Consider the following 16,634-nt stretch of genomic DNA (forward strand, 5'->3'; position numbering starts at 1 on the left):
TCTTAAAGCGCAACGCACCCACAGAATTCCAAGACGCCATAAGAATATTAAAACACCATGAAGAAAATCTTAAACGACCATTGGGTTTTACGCAAGACTTTGCTATGGCTCATTTGTATACTGGCGCCACCTACAATCGTCTCTTCAGAATGCAATGCGCGCAATGAAGACGCGCCATTTTTTTTTCTTCTTTTTTCTGTAACGACCTATTCTCACACGCTTTACGCTGCATTACGTAATACTTATCGGCAGGTAAGCACGGGAGAGGGGCGCGCCCGAGTCCTGGTTGGTTGTCAGTTGAGGTTACTGTGTCGCTGGTAGCAGCTGGATTCAACAAATTCCTCGCTGGTTCTTGCTTCGAGCGTGGCGAAGGGAGGGCTTTTCTCGTAAGTAAACCGGCTGTTCAGCTGCAGTCTTTTAACTTTTGTCTCTCTGCATAAACAACGAATTCGTCTGTGATCTAAATGCAGCCTGTTTGCACAAAACTGGCTACATTTTGCTCCACTTTCATCCAGAGAAGTAGGTATTCTGTTTTCCGCTTTCGTGTAAAATGATTGTGCTTTGTAGAACACCACACGCATGTACAGTGGGATCCATGAGTATTACCGTGCAAATTGTCCATGACTATTTTCATTTACTTTTCTCTTACATCCTAAGTGTTTTTAAGCGATGGAAGTTTTCTTTTAATTCTTGAAGCTCTTATTGGGTCAAATAAAGTGCACGAACATGGTGATGGACAATTTGCACGGTAATACTCATGGATCCCACTGTACCAGCATCCAGCAATACAACACCGAAAAATATTTAGTACATGCCAAAACTGTTTAATTTCAATCATTGGGAGCACTTGGAGGTAATGTATTCGATGTATCCTTGACCTTGATTACATTTGTATGAGTTAATAGTTTGCGCTAGGCTATTGGATATTTAATGTTTTCCATTTTAAGTGTGTATCTGACTTGTGCTTACGATTAACACAATTAGGACTAGTGTTATTGTAAACTCAAAGTATCGAGACGCTCACAGTCTTTTATCTGGCATTGACACCGTTTCATGAAGGGCAAAGCGGAAGAAATCTGTGTTCGAGTAACGGCTCGACATTGCTATCTTCTACTTTCACAAGGTTTGGTGATATGAAGGCAACTGTTGAGTGACAGTATTAATAAATTTGACATTACGTTCTCCCTTTCTAGTGGTGTACTGTGCACTTAATCAAGCGAAAGTTTAGAGGTCATGTTTTTTAATTATTTTTTTATTTTGCGTTGCTTTTCGTCCGATTTTTTGCCGACGTGGCGGAGTGGTTAGCACATCGCGCTACGACGCCAGGGGTCCCTGGTTCGAATCCTGGCCTGGGCATGGATGTGTGTGAGTGTGTATTCATCAATTTCATCACATCATCACTCATCTTCATCGTCGCAAATTAGCCAAAAGTGGCAGAAAAGGCGAAGTAAAATAAAGCAATCAATCAATCTTCCGATTTTGGGTAATTGCCACGATAATGATGAGTTGAAATTCATGAAAGGACAGTCCTAAAAAGACGCCCATGTCCAAGCCGGAACCCGAACCCAGAACTTTGCTGGCGAAATCGAAAGTCACCAAGGCGGCAGGCCATGTTTTATCACTTTCGTTCATCAATACGTTCATACGACAAGGACGGCTAATATGTTGTTGTAAAATAAAAAAGTACATTTTCATAGTTCTCTACTCTCTGCCTGTCTGTCTCAGGTATCCCCGCTCTGGCATGGCTGTTCTTTGTGAGTGTTCTTCATTAACTTCATCCTATCATCACCCATCTTCGTCGTCGCTATTAGCCAAAAGTGACAGAAAAGCGAAGCTAAATAACAAAATCAAATCTTTCCAGGGGTGTGTGCAGCGCTCGAAGTGAGGGTGGATGCGAAGGAATGGTATCCCCAGCCACTGTACAAATTAAGCTTTTTGCTTTTGGGGGGAGGGGGATGCTCACTCATTGGCGTATTTGTGATTTCATTTGGAGGAAGGCTTTTAGGGTATGCAAATTTGTATATATTACCGGTCAGTAAATTAAATGATTTTTCAATTGCATTTGTAACATTGTTAAGAAATGCTGTACTATATCCTTTCAATTCCGTTTTCTTTGAAGGGAATAAAAACATCCCTGGCAGGGGCATAAATGATGTTCTTTTTCCGCGGATAAAAGTTTCTGTGAGGGGGAAATCCCCGGCATCCCCCTATTAATTCGCACCTTGCCCCCAGCTAACACAATTTTCGCAAAACATCCCCCCCCCCCCCTTTCCTCCAGCAAGCCCCAAGTCTCCAACAAACATCCCCGAGCTAGCAATTTCCACTTCAAGCGCTGAGTTTGTGGATATGCACACTTAAGAAACTGTATGGCAGCAAATATTTTGACATTTCCTTTCATAAGTACGTGTATTTCATATATAAAGGGGGCCTTTAGCAATATTTAGCAGGAGGGCCAAAAATGTGTAGATCCTGCACTGCTCAGGTACGTTCTCGTGTTCAACAAAATTGCTAACATCTTGAATGTTCTGTTTCATGAAATTTCTGTCCGAACATTGTCATGATAATTCATGTAGCTTCTATTCTGGGATTTGTGGGCCGCCGAAAAGTTACCGTACCCTTCTTATTACCTTTGGTTTCGAATCTCTGTTATGTATTACATTGATCAGGCGCAGTGGTTCATTAACATTAAATAGGACGGCTGCTTTCCACACGGAAAACGCGCGTCGGTTATCTCAGGTGGTAATTCCCCATTTTAAAGTGCTATGGAGCTCACCCAGGCTCGTATTACCTGAAGGTAAAGACGGACGAAGCATGATGCTGATAACGTACTGACATGCCTCCACGGCACGGTGAACAGCGGATAGATTTACCTTGCTTGTGCATTTCATTCATTCGTTGCTCTACACTCCGGCACTCTGAATCCCCTCCCCCCCCTCCCGTATATTTGACCCACATTTGCATGAATCACCTTTAGAACAAGACCTTGACCTTGATGGAATCCCTCACTTTTCGTTTCCAAACAATTAGCTTGTCTGTGAATAAAGCGGACTCTAAGTCAAACAAACTCGCAACTCGCAAACTCTGATAGCCAGGGCCTGCCATGCCCAAGTGCATTGAGCCCCATCGCTGCTGCTTTTCAACTATCCCCCTCAATTGTCCTCTCGGTGATGGATGAATTTCGAAATTTTCGGGTCTCACACCGATAAGCAAACCCGAGACCGCTAGAACAATTTGGCTACGCGGCAGGCATACATACACACCCCCATATGAGAGAGATACCAGAAATGATAGCACATATGGAAAAGTGAAAAGTATAGGATGGCAGAAGTAAAGAATCTCGGTAAACTTTCGTTTGCGAGATAATTGCGAATGTATGGTTACTAGAGCCTGAATTTGTATGTAGAGATACATGCATTGAACAGGAAAATATCAACGAATTATGTTACTGAAATGATTTAGCGTAAGTTTTATGTTACATATTTTTACATATTTGCCAGGATATTTACATATTTTTACATATTTTCCAGGATATTTACATATTTTTACATATTTGCCAGGATATTTACATATTTTTACATATTTGCCAGGATATTACGTATTTGCTAATTTACTTTACATAAGACAACATATTAAGGTCATTTTTTCCTGTATTTTCGTAGCTCATGTGATGCCATATTTTCTATATAATGGTATGCATAGTGTTTACGGTCACTAGTGTTGCCCACGGGACGAGACGGGACAGGCTTTTAAAAATTCGAGACGAGACGAGATTGACCATGTGTCATAAGACAAACGAATATTTTCGAGACGAGACAGCTATTCCACGAGACTCCACGAGACGAGACAGGTCAAAATCTCGTCTCGTGGGCAACACTAACGGTCACCTAAAATGAACCGCCGCAACCGAATTGCGCACACTTTAGATCCAGAATTGCGCACAAATCTCACTGACCTGTTTTGCGCACAGATTTTGATCCAACGTTGCCACTTTGATAGTTTTAAAGTCTGTGCGCAAAACTGTTTTTTTTCTTTAGACAAGAAGAGAGAGGGAAATTAGAAATAAAATAGTAAATATCTTAAGGATTAAATAGAAAAATATAACTTAACCAGTAAATGTAACAAGTCAAGATACAATTTTCATACCAATTTACATAATACAGTAAGTCACTATTGATGTTTTCAAGATACAATTTTCATACCAATTTACTCAAACTCAAAAGTTAGGTTAGGTTAGGTTAATGACTGCACAACAAACACTTCTGTCAATCGAAGCTCGTGCCCTTCGGTATAAATACGGAGATACACCGACCATTACATTCTACTCCACCAATCAGGTTCATCCTCTATGGTAATCTAATGCTAACCTTCCAGCAAAAACACGTGTAAGTCCACACACACATACACGCACACAAAGAAACACAACAGAAGTGAGAACGGCTGGAGAACATTTTACATCTGACAACATCGCCTAATTTTTTGGTGCGCAATCCTGTACATTGTGACAGCTTGTCAACGGCTTATCAGATACCACTGATAAAACCGGAAAAGCGTGCGCAATCCGGCTGTAGCCAAAATGGACTGCCCAGACAGGTTGAAGGGGAAAAAAAAACAAAAAGAAAATGGAACTGTTACTTATCGAAAGATGCTATAGTTTCTCTCCCCCCACCCCTTTTCTGGTTATATATTTTCGATTCCCTTTTATGTTTAGGCAAAGCACCTAGAAACTTGGCATCGGTGGACAAGAAAGCTACTTTCCTGTACGTAGCGAGTTACACAATATGTTCCCTTGTACAAAAATACAAAAAGTACGAAAGTAGCTATGTATTTTCATTCGATTGTTTCTGTAAATGCTGCTTTTTTTTCGAAACTTACAAAGAGCTGTCTTTGCCTCAATGCACTGGAAAATTTCTTAAATATGTACAGTCACGGACAGTTCTGGGTTGTAATGAATGCATTGACTTTCAATGGAATCGTTACAACCCAGCTTCGCTTTTTTGAGCTTATTTGATACAAATTATACTTTGAACAACTTATGTCCTTAAAATTATGTTGAACATGTTCAAATAAAATAAATACCTAACGAATTCTTGAAAGTTTTTGGATAGTCGATTATTATTATTACATATTCTTTTGATAATACATATTTAGGTACATATTTTATCAATTATTGTTACATATTTATGTACATATTTTATACTTTGATATTACGTAAAAATCCGGGGTCTAATGGTTTCCTGATGTGATGTAATTATTGTTTCTACAAATCGTGCTGTAGTCTCCTTGCGCACTCCGAGGTTTTCTTACTTTTTAATTGAACGCTGCCGAAAGGGGGCGTTGTAAACAAACTATATGTCCTGTACATGACGGAAGGCATAACACGCACGTTACTTGTAAAGTGACAAGTCTACGATGTGTGCAAACAATCAAGTCAGTAGCAGATCGTAACCACACATTCGCAATTATCTCGCAAACGGTTCGTTGCGATCCCATGTTTACTGATAACCATTTGCTTCTACTATCGTGTACTTTTCACCGTTTCAGTTTGCGCTATCCTTTCTGATACACCTTGTATATACACATTCAAATATACTTACATATGTTTTGGGGTTATCTCATTCATTTATATTTCCTGCAGAAAAGTAGGACCCATTTTAAAATGAAAAGAAACAACACTAACTTAAACGAAACCTAACTAACTTGTATTTTCCTTAATTTACTTTGATTTTCTGCCACGTTTTGCTAATCGCGAGGATGAGGATGAATGATAGAAGGATTTATGAATGTGTACTCACAAAGCAATACCTAAGCCGAAGCCGGAACTGCAACCCGGAACCTTTGTGGCGAGATCACCTGTCTGTCTGATTGATTGATTGATTGATTGATTTGTTGTTTAAAGTCCACTTTATGCACAGTAAGGCTAATCGGGACTGGACCTACAGTTTAAAGTGGGATCCGAACCACTTGTGCCTCCACCGGGTATCGAACCCGGGACCCCTTGATTACAAGGCGACGACGCTACCACTGCGCCATCAGGGAGGCCACCTGTCTGTCAATTAACACGCTCACACATTTATAATTACATAAACTTCGCATAATTCTTTGTGTCTGAGATCACAATTGATGTGTTAGTCAATAGATGTTTTTTTACATTTGTAATGTTCATACTACAGCGCCTTGAATAACGTAGTGTGGAAAAGACCCAAGAAACTGGTTCCCCGAGACGATGACAAGTAGATGGCAGTGCGATCGACCCCGGTGCTAATTTTGTTATGAAAGTAATGCGGCTTAGTTAGTTTTTGGAATATATTGTGCAGATTTGTTTCTCTAGAAAGGCGGTAAGTGAATTGATGGAAACAGTTATATTTGTGGAGTGATTTGCAGTCACGAAATGGCATTAATTTGGAAAGAAAAGTATAATAAAATTAATAAATAAATAGCATGCGTAACACAAGAAGAAACATCGTAATGTGATTCCGGACGTCAGGTCTTGGACTGTGTATTAGAGTTTATTTTTCTATGTTATTAGAATATAAATAGTATCCTGAGAGATATTTCATACCGAGGTGACATACCACAAATGTCGCTTGAAAGCGAGCAGTCGGAAATCAACGCAGCCTTACGAACCGTAGGGACAAAAGCTCTGACTGCACCGTTTCCTCAAGGAGATTTTACACCAAAGCGACACGCGACAAACGATACGGGGATTTCACACCAAAGCGACACGGGTCATTCGGTCCAAGGCAACTTTCATACCGAAGTGACACATGTTGCTTGGAAAGGAGCCAATTAAGAGCAACATTTCACATCGTAGCGGCATGACGGGAAGCACAGGCCAGCGTTCGGTTGGTGAAATCCTCAAGCGATAAGTGTCGCGTGCCGCTTGTCGCTTTGGTGCGCAATCTCACTAAAGCAAGACACTCATTGTATCGCGTATGCGCGAACAACAAACCACGGCAACATGTTGCAAGCTATTGGGGAAATAGCCCAGTTTGAGCGACGCAGAAGCGACAAAGCGACACGTGTGGCTTATCGTGTCGCCTAGATCTGTTGTTGTATTGTGCGGTTTATCGTGTCGCCTATCTGTTGTTCGCAAGCAACGCTTGCTAATAGACTGAAGGCACCATGTTGCTTGTCACTTAGTTGGGAACTCCCCCTGTAGCGCGTCGCTTCGGTCTCAGCACCCTTCCTTTAAGGAGCTTTCCGACCGAAGTAACAAGTAGCACGCGAATACGCCATATGAACGTGTCGTTTGCTGTTTGCAATGAATGCTCTTTTACAGTCTGGAAGTGTGTGTCACTAGTGTGACAGTGTGAACATCCCGTGTCGCTTGTCCCATTGGTTTGAAAGTTGCCTTACACTCATGTCGATGCCACTAAGAAAGTTTTGTGGGGTTCCCCTTGTCGTTTCATGCAATCATCATTATCATCATCGCCGCGATTAGTTTAAAGCGGAAGAAAAGAGACAGTAAATATCAAAAATACAAATGCTTCAGTGTGTATATATTTAAAAGAAATGATGATGATGATAATAATAATGAACCTAATTCATACACAAAAATTTAGTTGCCAAGAACATTCCACGCGTATTTTTTCTCCCGTATTATTAACGAAAGTATGACGATAACAGGACGTGGTCGACTGTCTAGAATGTTCGTTAATATCTTCGCGACCACTGTACCAAATATCATAGCAATTATCACATTCATAGAAATGCTTCATGTAAAAGAATCAGACGTTGCAGCGAAAACTCCATTTACTTCCATTATAAGCACTCGAACACCAAGCACCGGGGTCAACACCAGCGCCTCGATCGGATCATTTTCGAGTGGAACCAGCCAGAGAGCGCAGAAGCATGCCGTTTTCCACACTACGTTATTCTAGGCGCTGTAGTTCATACTCTCAAACCCAGAACAGTGACTCTAGAAGAGCGAGACAATATGGCGAAGCACGTGCTATGCTTCATTTCGTTCATCGCTTTGCAGCACAGCAAAGTTTGTATAACAATGTAGTGTGTGTGTTTTGAAGAATATATTGTCGTTCAGTAGCAGTCTGAGTGTCATTCCGCCAAACATCTGTAGTGAATCAAGCCTATGGAATACAGCATTATGGCCCTCCACTCCAGAGACGAAGGTTTGTGTTACAACGCTACGCGCTGGAAATAATTGTAATTTCCTAACTCGTGCATCGTGCAAACTTACACAAAAACTCACATTCAGTCCAACATAAACGCACACACATTTGTGCCCATACTAACGGGACCGTATACACACTTTGCAAGTTCGACTTAAAAGTCACTTAGGTGTTCACAATATCTATTTGGGTCGAGATCTTATTAAACTGATTTGGTAATCATACAGAACAAAGATAGTTGAATGACCGAGTTATAGTATAGAAAGTTTCCTTGTTCCATATTATTATTGTTAAACTGTTATGGCTTGCATAAAACACGCTTTCTTTCACTTTAGAGGAGAAAAACTTTTATGTTGAAACCGCATATCTGGCACTTGATCTGACCAATCTAAAAGGTCAAATGGCGCGAGGTCACAGTAATAAGTGCTCGTCTGTGGAGACTTGAAAGTAGTATTACAAAGTTCTTCCTTCTTCGTTGATGAATCATTTTATCCTTGTAGGAGGACATGATTCTAACATACGCAAGCACCAAAACTTAAAATAAATACCCCAAATTATCCTCTACAAGCTGCGTATTTTGTGGTGCTAATTCTGTTTTGTATTGATAGATATGGAAAATGTTGAACTAGTTAAGTAAATGAGACAAGAGACTTGTAGTTGCAGTTCATATCATTTTTGGTTGATTGCTTTATTTTACTTCGCTTTTCGTGCCACTTTTGCTTTAATTTCCGAAGATGGGGTAAGTGATGATATGATGAAATTGATGAATGGACGCTCACAAACATCCAGGCCAGGATTCTAACCCGGGACCCCTGCCTTCGTAGCTCGATGTGCTAACCACTCCGCCACGGGGGGGGGGGGGGGGCATTGATCCTAGGATTATTGACTTCACCGAGTATGTCATTCACCACAAATTGACTACCCTGGCAGGATAGGGGGCCTTCCTCTGACTTTTTTGAAAATAGACACAATCTCCATTGACACTCCCTTCTTCCATTACGAAATTATGGGCACGCCATTGTTCATCGGACGTGGTATATGAACCAAAACAAAGAAAAGTAATTTTACTGTGGAATCTGTTCTTCTGTTTTCTAATTGAAGGGTTAGGTCTTGCCAGTTTAATGCTGCAATAATACTAATAACAACAATAACAATAATAGCAATAATAATAATAATAATAATAATAATAATAATAATAAAGCCTTTCTTTACTGGTGGTACGACGTACAGACATCTTCTTATAGGTGGCCTCTTTATGTCGCAGCGTAGCGTCGTCCCGGGTTCGATTCCGGTGGAGGTACTTAGTGGTTCGGATCCAACTTTAAACTGTAGTTCTAGTCCCGATTAGCCTCACTGTGCATAAAGTGGACTTAAAAAAACAAACAATCAATCAATCTGCACATAGGTGAGAATAAAAATAAAAACATTTTATTTTAACGATAGAAATGCGTGTGTGTGTGTGTGTGCACCTATATTCTGTCCCTGTTTTCTCTGGAGCAAGGGTGCGCATAGCATCAGACAAGGGGAGGAAATCGAGTGGGCAGAGCGAAGCAGTACACGTTGCTGCAAAGGCTGGTAACGGCAGTCGTTTCCCCCTTCCACGCAATACCATTCCCTCTCATGTGTTCACGAGTCCTTTCACGTCACTACTTGCGCATAGATTCACAATCATTTATGAACAATCACAATATTTAGAGTAGTGCAGATAAATGCTGCGTTTATCACGGTAACTTTTTTTAAAAATATATTTAATCAAATTCGATGTTAGTGTAAAGATAGCCTATGTTCATAAAACAAACTGTGTAACTGTGCTACAGTCTTCACTTTTGATTTTGCTTTTCCAAAAGCTAAGGGCTAGATTAAATGTTTGTATACTTTGTTCACTTGCTGAGATTTTAAGTGCAAGTCTTAAAAATGCTAAATTGTTCCTAAGAAATTAGAAAGTTGGTGTTAAATTTTTCTTCCTTGAACCTCGGCGACTTCAGAACTTTTTGTGCACATGATCAATTGATATTCTTGAGGAATTTTTATTCACGTTTGTTGTAATATTACGTAATGATAATTTGGGAAATAGAGAAATAGTGGTTCAAATGACACGTTTCATAAGAAGAATGTCATCTGTTAATATCGCCACTGATCAGTGGCGTGCTAAGAGAGACTAATGGGGGTCACACACGTCCTCTTGTGGTTGAACGTTCCTAATTTGAATTTTGAATTTGAATTTAAAATTTTGGGAGCGTCAGCACTTAGGCTATTTTGCTCCCGTCACATTATACGGGGGCCAGCCCCTTATCATTACAAATAACAACTCTAGCGTTGCATAACTAAAAATGTTAAAATGTTCTGACTTCTGTTAAAAGCTGAGGCCGTAAATGGGCACTCAGCACACACAAGGACAACAAACAGGACAAAACACACAAAATTATACTGGCCATAGTGCCAGTCGCCAGAGCCTCTTTAGTCTTTAGTCCAGGGTGCACTACGTGGAAGTGAGGTTGACTTTTGGGCGCCTACGTGGAAGGTCACCCCTTACACCCCTGAACGTTCCTAATGCAGAACGTCGGATAAACAGTAAAGATGGCAGAATCGTCTTACTCCTATACTCCGAATTCCTCGACACCCTATTGATTTCATCAATGAATTCTTTTAGTCTAGCCAGGGATCCCGGGTTCGAATCCTGGCCTGGGCATGGATGTTTGTGAGTATTCATTCATCAATTTCATCATATCATCACTCATCCCCATCTTCGCAAATTAGCTAAAAAGTGGCACAAAAGGCGAAGTAAAATAAAGCAAAGCAAATCTTTTTTAGTCTACAGTTTTTGACCATCGATAAGACTTGCGAAATTCTGATTTGACCCGTTGGAGCTCGAATGAGAATTAGGTTTTTCTTTAGTTTATGTCGCTACAATATTCTGTGGAGGAAGGAACATTTGGAAGAAGGGTCATATAAAAATGTAACTTTGTCCTCTTGCCTAGGACATTGAGATAGGTTCTGAGGGTGGTATTTGTAGGGGGGGATGGGGGGGATTTCACCCCTCTGGGTACTTGTGTCCCCTCCTCTGCTTGATAAATTTTATCCATGGGGGGAAATGTTATATGGCATACAGTCATTATCTATGCTTCCCCTAGACAGTCAGTAGAACTCCCCCCACCCACACTGGAAATTTCTTAAATATCACACTGGGTTCTGCAGATACAAACTCTATTCAATTCTAGAATCTCTTGTGAAACTCTTTATCGGTATCTCGTAATGGCATTTTTTTTTATTTTCTGTTTATGTTAACGTTATTATATCGTGCTGTATAGTATATCTTTTATGGACCAGATCATATGAAGTCGTGCAATATACTGTACGTGACTATATTCTCCAGAGCGATATAATAAAACGTGTGGAAATTAATTGCTTGTGATGTACAAGGCGATGTCGATTGCTTTGTTCCACCATGCTGTAGTGGTAGTTTTGGTTCCATGTTACGGTAGAGCCCTTGAAGCCATCAAGATTAAGATGTTCCTTGGTTGAATAAAGAGATAGGTTTAGTAGTGCGTTTCATCCGTTCACTTTCATTGTTCTGGTCTCACTTAAGAATTACAGTCCTCCCTAAACCTTTTGAAAATGCACATTTTAAACTTTTTTTAATGCATATTTTCATGTTTAAATATATGAATCATATATATAAATTTCTTGCATATTTTAGAGCCAACAAACACTACTAAAATTGTATTTACATCTTAATAAAAGAACTTCCTATGTACTTCCGTCTCTGCTGTTTTTTCTCCACTATCGTTCACAAAACATGAAGACAACTTGTAGGGGCGGATTTTTGCATATTTGCATGTTTTTTTCCTTAATGAAAATTCATATGCTCTAAACGGATTTATGCATTTCACTTAATGTGGATTACTATGGTAATGTTTTATAGTGCATCTCGTAAATGCATATTTGGGACGTTAGTGCATATTTTAGCTTATCGTGCATATAATTTGCATATATTGGAAGTAATTTTCATGTAATTGTTGGTTTCAAAGTTTGACTGCTTCATTTTCCCCGTTCTTTGTGTCAGCATTGAAAAATAGCCTACTTTGTCTGGTCATGGGCACTAGTTGGGTCAAGGACATTCGAAAACTCATCTCGTAGCGTTGTAGGGGTCTGGTTGCGAAGATAGAGAAAACCCATCCTTTCATCAACCAACGACCTTTCAGAGATGCGAGTCACATTTCGAAATTCCAGAGACGGGTCGCGTTATTTGAGGATTTTCTGTTAATGTAGCATCTTGATATATCTGTGTATATACTTATATGCGTGCGTGTGTGCTGCAGAAGTGGCAATAAATGCCGCAGGAGAGAAGAAGTTACAGTATATTGCTCCAACAGTGGGTAGAAGGCAACAATGCGTCTACCACTGCCGGCAGAGTTATTTATTGTAAAGTATGCTCTAAACATGTAATACATTTCAGGTATTTAGAGTAGTTTTTGGCAGCTTAAATGGAAATTTGCCGAAATGCAAATTTACCATGCTCAAACAGAGCTTAACATTTTTGGTAACAGAAAACATTTGTTGCCTGCATAGACCTGGACACTATAATTTTATAAACTTATGTTAATTTTTGGGGACAATCCTGCTGTATAACCTAGTGAAGGATCATTATGTTCTTTGAGTACAAAATAAGAAGACAGCAGAAACTAGGGAATGGAGGTCAGATGATGAACATATGCACTGTGAGCGTATTTTATTCTTAAATTAGACATAATGAAAATACAATGACATTTTTCGATTTTGTCTGTCGATAGATTTCAGCTAAATATTCAAACATACTGGTGAGGATTAAACATGATTTTTGGGCGATTATTTACAAAAATAGTGGTGATTTGAAGTGCTAATTTTACTATTAAAGTTATAGGAAGGAGAAGAATGGCAGTCCTATAGAAGCTGAGATAGCGTTCGTGGGATTTGTGCACTTATTGATATATTAATGCCGTTTTTATGGGCGTGTTACACGGTCCCTGGTTTTTATGTGGAAAATTGTCACAATTATATCTCGTATAAAACCTGCAGCATAATTTATGTTAAAAAGATTATGCTTTTCTATTTTCCATTCAATCTCACGAGGCAAATTGCGTTTGATCGACTATGTTACGGTAGGTGCGAACCACAGATTCATAGTGCACACGGTTTGCTGCGTGAGTTCAGTATCTGTCTACAATACATTTATCTCTGTGCGAAATCTATCCACACCAAAACCAAACGTTAAATGTAGCAATCCAGCATTGCTTCTTTTGAATTGACGGTTAAGGTGATGGATCCACATTCGGAGTGTTTGCAGGTCAAATCCCCGCATTAGACCATCCAGACCATTGTGGTATGTCTGTAGTTGTACCATGTGCAATTTGTGATTGTGTTGTTAATTTGAATCAAAATGCAGTTGATCTGAATCTTAATTGAAGTATTAAAAATATGGAAAAATTTCGTTGATAGTTTTGAACGGACAAAGATTAAAAGAAAACTCAAAACAAGCTGTTGACAATTTCTCCACCAGCATACATAAAAATCCATCGCTTAGAAACACATAGGTTGGGAGCGAAAAATTCATGAAAAAAGTCATGGACAATTTGCCGAGCAATACTAGTGGATCCCACTATACATGCGTATGTAAACAATACACGTAGTTACTCTGGGGCTACAATATATAAAGTTAAAGGTAAAGGTAAAGTTGCCTGTGCATATAGCACAGTGCCATGAAGGCACATTTATGGCGCAGTGGTAGCGTCATTGCCTTGTAATCGAGGGGTCCCGGGTTCGATACCCGGTGGAGGCACAAGTGGTTCGGATCCCACTTTAAACTGTAGGTCCAGTCCCGATTAGCCTTACTGTGCATAAAGTGGACTTAAAACACCAAATCAAACCAAATGAAGGCACATTTAGGGTATGTGGACCCCATATATGTTCGAGGTCCGCCATCTTGAAGGTGATGTGATAAGCACCACGCTGCGGTCGCCTTTACCCCACCCCACGTACCATTTGATTTGAGGCTGGGTGGCCCCTAGAACCGCTTTATACGGGGACAATGCAGGAAAAATTCCGACCTTAGATTACCCACCCCGGGTTTCCCGTGTGGCAGTCAGGCAACAATCAAATCAGGCTAGAATTTCACGAGAAATGCAGTGTTGAAGGTTTCTTTGAATTCATTATGGCGGACGTCCGCATGGAACACACCAATGTGGTTCCCATAAGCCTAACCTGTTTCTATCATGACCTATTGTACCCAGCCTAACTCCTTTACATTTTATAGGGGGTGTTAAGGGACTTTTGAATCACCCTCTAGGACCTTCTTTATATGTGACTTTGTCAACATCAAGAATCACACACACACACATATTATATATGTGTATTTGTGTATGTGTTGGGGGTGTAGAGGTAGCTAGGTAGAGGGGGCCTTTGGTAATATTTGGCGGGGGGGGGGGTGAAAGATTTGTAGATCCGGCACTGATTCAGAACTGTAACTTTTACATTTATTACATGCTAAGTCATATGAGCTGATAAAGGAATGAGTATAGGATATTTGTGAGTACGCCACTGAGACAAAGTACGCTCTATGGAATCATTGGTTTTTTTTAACTAACCCATGAGAATGCGGTCGTGAGAATTTGCATTCATTTCCGCTTTGATAAGCAAAAATGTGTATCGTTTCCCTGTGATGGTGGATAGTATTATGGTCACACATGAGGGAGTCCGTAGAGCAGTTGTTAACGTGACACGCTACGAAGGTTTAAATCCTGAACATTTCAGCAAGTCTGTTCCTCGTTTATTTAATCCATTCGCAATTTACTCCACCGCCGAGATTTACCAACAGAAGTAGAAAAAGGACGCTAACCAAAATGCGAAAAAAAATTGATCTTCAATATAACGATTCTGAACATAATAGCGATAGAGAGAAGTCCCAATACGAAAATATTGGATTAAGTGATAGCCACGGGTATCTCCAGAAACATTTCTAAAAGAGGGGTCAAACAATATATAAAATCGATTAATTGAAATAAGAAATAATTATTATTAGAAACAAGAAAATATACTGTTATTTTTATATCCTTTCGTTCACTTTTCTGGCCCTCTCTGATGGCGGAGTGGGAACTTCTCGCCCCGGGTTTCATACCCGGAGGCATACGGTGGTTCGGATCCCACTGTAAACTGTTCGTCCAGTCGGAAGCGCCCATCCCGGCAAGACACAATGAAGAAGTAAGGAATATCAGGTTTCAACCGGCAAGGAATTCACACACTAGGAATGTGCCTCCCGCACCGGCTCGGCTGGACGAACGGGAGGCAGAAGGAGACGAAGTGTAAGAAGTGGAGGAAGCTGCGGAAAATGCTTCTAGAAGAAGATTCTTCGCTGACTTACTGGGAAGGCAGGAAGCTGAGGAGCGTAGGAGAATTCGTCCAATCAGAATGCCTGGTGAGAAACATAAAGACTGCCTTATAAGGGTGGCTGCATCCAGAACATCAAACATGTAAATTAATCCTCTAACTCATATAAATATCCTCATCAGACGCAAACAAAACACATATCTTTAAATTGCCATGCTAAAGTGCACTTCACACATTTTATCCCTGCACTGGTACTCCAGTGTCTTATATTTCAGTTTCATATTTATCACCATATATCTACACTTTCAGCACCATGTTTTCACTACGCTGGAACTCCAGTGTTTAAAATATTTTTCTTCTTCTTCTTTTTTATTATGTTCTTTTAAATTTTTATATCTATTATTATCTCATATATAATTTTTATCTCAAAGCATTAAGAAACCACACATCCCCGTTCTAAGGAAACTCGCGCGCGCTATAATCACTCTTTACCAACTCCAAATCCCAAACTCTTGTACAGACGGGGGCTGGACACCGACAGCGGAACACCTAGCCTCTGGGGTGGAGCATTCTTTGACAACAATAATTGCAAAACGTAAAAATAAATGGTCTTAAACCAAGAGCTCACCCGCTTTCGGTTGCCGGCTCCTGATGCAAGATGCATCAATAAACAATATTATGTAATGTATAGGGCGTGCGAGCTCCAAAAACTTCTCACTCATAGATCTTGGAGCCCGGGATCCGGTACATGCTAGATCACCACACACTACAGCATATCACCTAAAATTGTAATACAAACAATATGTAACGGAAGATACTTATTCACGTGGAAAATGTATAGCATTGTACTGTCTACAAATGTAATGTAATGTAACTCAATTTATTAACTATGTTATTTAATCTTGTATTGTTTTCTTTTTATTTTCAGTCTTATGTATCTGCAATTATCAATAAAATAGTAGTGCACAACGATAACGGGGGAACCGTAATTCGAGCAAAAGACGTCCCAGTTTATTGCAGAGGCACTGGGACAAGCGTATGCCCTCGAATGCATACGGGTGGAGGTTTGGTTGTATTCGGGGGTTTCCACCTTATTGTGTTCGTCCAGTCCAGATTAGTCTATCTCTGCATAAAGTAAACAAACAC

General features: G+C 40.1%; 1 protein-coding gene across 1 annotated transcript in view; it reads left to right on the forward strand.

Moving 5' to 3' along the window:
* The first annotated feature begins 237 nt into the window (after nt 1-237).
* Nucleotides 238-16,634, forward strand: part of LOC146003582 (synaptotagmin-B-like) — a 136,689-nt gene continuing 120,292 nt past the window's right edge. The window contains exon 1 of the mRNA XM_083141882.1: nt 238-386. The gene's annotated coding sequence lies outside the window, so the exon portion shown is untranslated. The remainder of the gene's footprint in view (nt 387-16,634) is intronic.

Source organism: Lepisma saccharinum, chromosome 20, assembly GCF_977018435.1.
Source record: "Lepisma saccharinum chromosome 20, izLepSacc3.1, whole genome shotgun sequence".
In the NCBI taxonomy this organism is placed as follows: domain Eukaryota; kingdom Metazoa; phylum Arthropoda; class Insecta; order Zygentoma; family Lepismatidae; genus Lepisma; species Lepisma saccharinum.